Source organism: Chiloscyllium punctatum, chromosome 17, assembly GCF_047496795.1.
Source record: "Chiloscyllium punctatum isolate Juve2018m chromosome 17, sChiPun1.3, whole genome shotgun sequence".
NCBI lineage: Eukaryota > Metazoa > Chordata > Chondrichthyes > Orectolobiformes > Hemiscylliidae > Chiloscyllium > Chiloscyllium punctatum.
In genome coordinates this window covers 68,145,978-68,152,145 of record NC_092755.1, presented here as the reverse complement: position 1 = coordinate 68,152,145, position 6,168 = coordinate 68,145,978, and positions in this window count along the sequence as shown.

Here is a 6,168-nt window from a genome sequence, read left to right as displayed (position 1 = left end):
ATGGGACAGTTTCCTAAACCAATGTTCTATGGTCAGACGACACTTAGAACCATGAACAGGTTTGGTCCCTTTGTTAAAGGAAAGTTATTAAATAAAGGGACCAAAACTGTTCATACTGGTATTGGAGGCAGTCCAGAGAATAGGCACGAGGTTGATCACAGGTTGATCACAGGTGTGGGGGAAGTTTCACATCAGGCGAGTTCAGTAGGTTGTATCTTTCCTCGTTGGATTTTAGAAAAATGAGAGGTGACATTTATTGAATCACACAAAATTCTTAGGGTAGATGCAGAAAGGTTGTTTCCTGTTGTTGAAAAATCTAGATCCAGAGGGCATAGTCTCAGAGTGAGGGATTGCTGATTTAAGACAGAGTCGAGTAGGATTTTTTTTCTTACAGAGGGCAGTGATCTGTGGACTTCTTTCCCCCAGAGAGCTGTGGAGACTGGCTTGTGAAGTATATTCAAGGCTAAGATAGATATTTTTAACCATTAACAAAGTCAAGGGTTATGGGAAAAAGACAGGAAAGTGGAGTTGAAGATTTTCACATCAGCCACAATCTCATTGAGTAGTCAGTGTCCAGGAAGACAAGGAAGGTCAGTATTCAGCCACAATTTGGGGACGGGCCAGTCAGTGTCTGGGAGGGTTGTGGGCAGTACAGTATTGAAAATGTGTTGCTGGAAAAGCGTAGCAGGTCAGGCAGCATCCAAGGAGCAGGAGAATCGACGTTTCGGGCATCAGCCCTTCTTCAGGAATGAGGAAAGTGTGTCCAGCAGGCTAAGATAAATGGTAGGGAGGAGGGACTTGGGGGAAGGGCGTTGGAAATGCGATAGGTGGAGGGAGGTCAAGGTGAGGGTGATAGGCCGGAGTGGGGGTGGGGGCGGAGAGGTCAGGAAGAAGATTGCAGGTTAGGAAGGCGGTGCTGAGTTCGAGGGATTTGACTGAGACAAGGTGGGGGGAGGGGAAATGAGGAAACTGGAGAAATCTGAGTTCATCCCTTGTGGTTGGAGGGTTCCCAGGCGGAAGATGAGGCGCTCTTCCAGTATGGGCAGTATGGGGGAAGAGGCCAATAGCTGGCCACACTGTGGGGAGGGAGAGAATCTGTTCAGCAATGGGGAGATGAATGGGGGAAGGGGGACTGGTCAGGAATGGGAAGTGGGGGAGGATGTAGGAGGGCAGAGGAAGTGAGGGAGGATGTTGTGGAGGGTAGGGGAAGTGGGAGATGATGTTGGGGGTAGGGGAACTGGGGGAGGATGTTGGGGGTTGGGGAAGTGGAGGGGGATGTTGGGGGATAGGGGAAGTGGAGGAGGATGTTGGGGGTAGGGGACATGGAGGGGGACGTTAGGTGGTGGGGAAGTGGAGGGGGATATTGGGGGTTTGGGGAAGTGGAGGGGGATATTGGGGGGTTGGGGAAGTGGAGGGGGATATTGGGGGGTTGGGGAAGTGGAGGGGGATATTGGGGGGTTGGGGAAGTGGAGGGGGATATTGGGGGGTTGGGGAAGTGGAGGGGGATGTTGTGGGTTAGGGGAAGTGGAGAGGGATGTTGAGGGTTGGGGAAGTGGAGGGGGGATGTTGTGGGTTAGGGGAACTGGAGGGGGATGTTGGGGGGGTAGGGGAAGTGGAGGGGGATGTTTTTGGTTAGGCGAAGTGGAGAGGGATGTTGGGGGATAGGGGAAGTGGAGGGGGATGTTGGGGGGTAGGGGAAGTGGAGGGGGATGTTAGGGGTAGTGGAGGCAGATGTTGGGAGGTTTGGGGAAGTGGAGGGGGATTTTGGGGGGTATGGGAAGTGGAGAAGGATGTTGTGGATTAGGGGAACTGGAGGAGTATTTTGGGTGGTAGGGGAACTGGAGGGGGATGTTGGGGGGTAGGGGAACTGGAGGGGGATTTGGGGGGTAGGGGAAGTGAAGAGGATTGTTGGGGGGTAGGGGTAGTGGAGGGGGATGTTGTGGGTTGGGGAAGTGGAGAGGGATGGTGTGGGTTGGGGAAGTGGAGGGGGTTGTTGTGGGTTAGGGGAAGTGGAGGGGGATGTTGGGGAGTAGGGGAAGTGGAGAGGGATGTTGGGGGGTAGGGGAAGTAGAGGGGGATGTTGGGGGTAGGGGAAGTAGAGGGGTATTTTGGGGGTAGTGGAGGCAGATGTTGAGAGGTTTGGGGAAGTGGAGGGGGATTTTGGGGGGTACGGGAAGTGGAGAAGGATGTTGTGGATTAGGGGAAATAGAGGAGTATTTTGGGGGGTAGGGGAAGTGGAGGGGAATGTCGGGGGCTCGGGGAAGTGGAGGGGGATGTTGGGGGGTAGGTGAAGTGGAGGGGGACGTTGGGGGGTAGGTGAAGTGGAGGGGGATGTTGAGGGGTTTGGGTAAATGGAGAGGAATGTTGAGGGATAGGGGAAGTGGAGGGGGATTTTGGGGGGTACGGGAAGTGGAGGGGGATGTTGTGGATTAGGGAAATGGAGGAGGATGTTGGTGGGTAGGGGAAGTGGAGGGGGATGTTGGGGTTAGGGGAAGTGGAGGGGGATGTTGGGCATTAGGGGAAGTGGAGAGGGATGTTGTGGTGTTAGGGGAAGTGGAGGAGGGTGTTGGGGGTAGGGGAAATGGAAGGGGATGTTGGGGCTAGGGGAAGTGGAGGGGGATGTTGGGGGTTAAGGGAAGTGGAGGGGGATATTGGATGGTAGGGGAAGTGGAGGGGGATGTTGGATGGGAGGGGAAGTGGAGGGGGATGTTGGGGGTTAGGGGAAGTGGAGGGGGATGTTGGGGGTTAGGGGAAGTGGAGGGTGTTGTTGGGGGGTAGGGGAAGTGAGGGAGGATGTTGGGGGGTAGGGGGAGGAGGATGTTGGGGGGTAGGGGAAGTGGGGGAGGATTTTCAGGGGTAGGGGAAGTGAGGGGGATGTTGGGGGTTAGGGAAAGTGGAGGGGGTAGTTGGGCATTAGGGGAAGTGGAGGAGGATGTTGGTGGGTAGGGGAAGTGAAGGGGGATGTTGGGGGTGTATGGGAAGTGGAGGAGGACGTTGCGGGAAGGGGAAGTGGAGGGGGATGTTAGGGGGTAGGGAGGTGGAGCAGAACGTTGGCGGATAGGGGAAGTGGAGGGGGTCTTGGGGGGGTAGGGGAAGTGGAAGGGGAAGTTGGGGGTATGGGAAGTGGAGGAGGACGTTAGGGGTAGGGGAAGTGGAGGGGGATTTGGGGGGTTACGGGAAGTGGAGGGGGATGTTGTGGATTAGGGGAAATGGAGGAGTATGTTGGGGGTTCGGGGAAGTGGAGGGGAATGTTGGGGGGTTAGGGGAAGTGGAATGGGATGTTGGGGCTTAGGGGAAGTGGAGGGGATATTGAGCGTTAGGGGAAGTGGTGGAGGACGTTGTGAAGATAGGGGAAGTGGAGGGCGATGTTGGGGGTAGGGGAAGTGGAGGGGAATGTTGGCGGGTTGTGGAAGTGGAGGATGACTTTGGGGGTTAGAGGAAGTGGAGGAGGATGTTGGGGTGTTAGGAGAATGTTGGGCGGTAGGGGAAGTGGAGGGGTATGTTGGGGGGTTAGGGGAAGTGGGGAGGGATGTCGTGGGGTAGGGGAAGTGGGGGAGGATGTTGGGAGGTATGGGGAAGTGGGGGAGAATGTTGGGTGGTTAGGGGAACTGGAGGGGGATGTTGGGATTAGGGGAGTGGAGGCGGATGTTGGGAGTAGGGGAAGTGGAGGAGGACATTGGAGGTAGGGGAAGTGGAGGGGGATGTTGGGAGGTATGGGAAGTGGACGAGGATGTTGGGGGGTAGGGGACGGTGGATGGGGATGTTGGGGGGTAGTGGAAGTGGAGAGGGATTTTGGGGGTTATGGGAATTGGAGGGTGTTGTTGGGGGGTAGGGGAAGTGAGGGAGAATGTTGGGGCGTTAGGGAAGTAGAGGGGGATGTTGGAGGGTTAGGGGAAGTGGAGAGGGATTTTGGGGGTTATGGGAAGTGGAGGTTGTTGTTGTGGGTAGGGAAAGTGAGGGAGAATGTTGGGGCATTGGGGAAGTGGAGGCGGATGTTGGGGGGTTAGGGGAAGTGGGGAGGGATGTTGTGGGTTGGGGAAGTGGAAGAGGATATTGGGGGCTATGGGAAAGTGGGGAAGGATGTTGGGGGGGTTAGGGGAACTGGAGGGGAATGTTGGGGACTAGGGGAGTGGAGGGGGATGTTGGGGGTTAGGGGAAGAGTAGGAGGATGTTGTGGGGTAGGGGAAGTGGAGGTGGATGTTGGGGGTTAGGGGAAGTGGAGGGTGTTGTTGGGGGGTAGGGGAAGTGAGGGAGGGTGTTGGGGGGTAGGGGAAGTGGAGGGGGATGTTGGGGTGTTGGGGAAGTGGTGGGGGATGTTGGGGGTTAGGGGAGGTGGTGGAGGATGTTGGGGGTTAGGGGAGGTGGAGGGGGATGTTGGGGGTGAGGGGCAGTGGAGGGGGATGCTGGGGGGTTAGGGGAAGATTTTCGGGGGTGGGGAAGTAAGGGGGATGTTGGAGGTTAGGGGAAGTGGAGGGGGTAGTTGGGCGTTGGGGGAAGTGGAGGAGGATGTTGGTGGGTAGGGGAAGTGGATGGGGATGTTGGGGGTTAGGAGAATGTTGGGAGATCTGGGTAAGTAGAGGGGGATGTTGGGGCATTGGGGAAGTGAAGGGGGATGTCGGGGGGTTAGGGGAAATGGGGAGGGATGATGTGGGTTAGGGGAAGTGGAGGGGGATGTTGGGGGGTTAGGGGAAGTGGGGAGTGACGATGTGGGTTAGGGGAAGTGGAGGGGGATGATGGGGCAAGGGAAGTGGAGGTGGATGTTGGGCGGTAGGGAAAGGGGACGGGGATGTTGGGGGTTTGGGGAAGTGGAGGAGGATGTTGGGCGGTAGGGAAAGGGGAGGGGGATGTTGGGGGGGGTTTGGGGAAGTGGAGGAGGATGTTGCGAGTTGGGGGAGGGGATGTTTGGGGTAGGGGAAGCGGAGGGGAATGTTGGGGGTTAGGGAAAGTGGGGGGGATGTTGGGGAGTAGGAGAAGTGTAGGAGGATGTTGTGGGGTAAGGGAAATTGAGGGGGATGTTGGGGCGTTGGGGAAGTGGAGGGGGATGTTGGGGGGTTATGGGAAGTGGAGGAGGGCATTGCGGGGTAGGGGAAGTGGATGGGGATGTTAGGGGTTATGGGAAGTGGAGGGGGATGTTGGGAGGTATGGGAAGTGGAGAGGGATGTTGGGGTTTGGGGAAGTGAAGGGGATGTTGTGGGGTAGGGGAAGTGGAGGGGATGTTGGGGGTTAGGGGAAGTGGAGGGGATGTTGGGGAATAGGGGAGTGTAGGGCGATGCTGGGGGTTAGGGGAAGTGGAGGGGGATATTGGGGGGTAGGGGAAGTTGAGGGGTATTTTGGGGGTAGTGGAGGCAGATGTTGGGAGGTTTGGGGAAGTGGAGGGGGATTTTGGGGGGTACGGGAAGAGGAGAAGGATGTTGTGGATTAGGGGAAATGGAGGAGTATTTTGGGGGGTAAGGGAAGTGGAGGGGGATGTTGGGGGCTCGGGGAAGTGGAGGGGGATGTTGGGGGGTAGGGGAAGTGGAGGAGGACATTGGGGAGGTAGGGGAAGTGGAGGGGGATGTTGAGGGGTTTGGGTTAATGGAGAGGAATGTTGGGGGATATGGGAAGTGGAGGGGGATTTTGGGGGTACGTGAAGTGGAGGGGTATGTTGTGGATTAGGGGAAATGGAGGAGTATGTTGGGGAGTTGGGGAAGTGGGGGAGTATGTTGGGGGTTGGGGAACTGGAGGGGGATGTTGGGGGTAGGGGAGGTCGAGGGGGATGTTAGGGGGTAGAGGAAGTGGAGGCGGACGTTGGGGGGTAGAGGAAGTGGAGGGGGATGTTGTGGGGTAGGGAGATGGAGCAGGACGTTGATGGGGTTGGGGAAGTGGAGGGGGATGTTGAGGTGTAGGGGAAGTGAAGGGGGATATTGGGGAGTTAGTGTAAGTAAAGGGGAATGTTGGGGGGTTAGGGGAAGTGGAGGGAGATGCTGGGGGGTAGGAGGATGTTGGGGGTTAGGGGAGGTGGAGGGGGATGTTGGTGGTAGGGGAAGTGGAGGAGGATATTGGTGGTTAGGGGAAGGGAAGGGGAATGTTGGGGGATAGCCAAAGTGGAGGAGGATGTTGGGGGATAGGGGAAGTGGAGGTGGATGTTGGGGGTGAGGGGCAGTGGAGGGGGATGCTGGGGGGTTAGGG